We start from the raw sequence: 553 nt of genomic DNA, 5'->3' as shown, positions 1-553 counted from the left end.
CTCCCTGCTGGCTGATTCCCCTCTGGTGGGGCCGGGCTGTTTTGGGAGTGTTGTGGCTTCATTGTGATTTTGATACACCTTCAGCCTACATGTCTTCATTAAGCTCAGTGTCAATTTGACCGCGATGCAGCCTCCAGGTGACTTGAGTATGTGATTTATAAAATGAAAGCGTTGAAAATACGCTCCATCCATAGTGGTAATGGTGTGTGAGGTGGCAATGTAGTAAGGATGATTTTTTTGTTCAGATAGAATTTCACCTCTGCAGATAGAATTTCCTGGTTGTCTTGGCTGAATTACTTTCTCTAAAAAAAAAGCTATTCTAAAAGAAATAACTTTTCCCCCTAAAAATAACATCTTGTTAGGGCTCTTTGTGTCAAACAACATAACTCCCTGAGCTAGGGGCAGCGGCAGCAGGATTTGGTGAGGGGGTTGGGATGTGCACAGGCCCTTAGTGAGGGTTGGTTGTCTGCACTAGAAGCAAACCTCCAGGGGCGACATTGAATGACCTTGCAGGCCTGCTCACTGCTGGGGTCTGGGCACCTCCGGACCTGAG

General features: G+C 46.8%; 1 protein-coding gene across 1 annotated transcript in view; it reads left to right on the top strand.

The window, feature by feature from the left end:
- The window catches only part of PFDN4 (prefoldin subunit 4), a 20,578-nt gene that overhangs the window by 6,810 nt on the left and 13,215 nt on the right, over positions 1-553 (top strand). The window lies entirely within an intron of this gene.

The sequence above is a fragment of the Myotis davidii genome, unplaced genomic scaffold (assembly GCF_000327345.1).
Source record: "Myotis davidii unplaced genomic scaffold, ASM32734v1 scaffold343, whole genome shotgun sequence".
In the NCBI taxonomy this organism is placed as follows: Eukaryota; Metazoa; Chordata; class Mammalia; order Chiroptera; family Vespertilionidae; genus Myotis; species Myotis davidii.
This window is presented reverse-complemented; position numbering and strand designations above follow the sequence as displayed.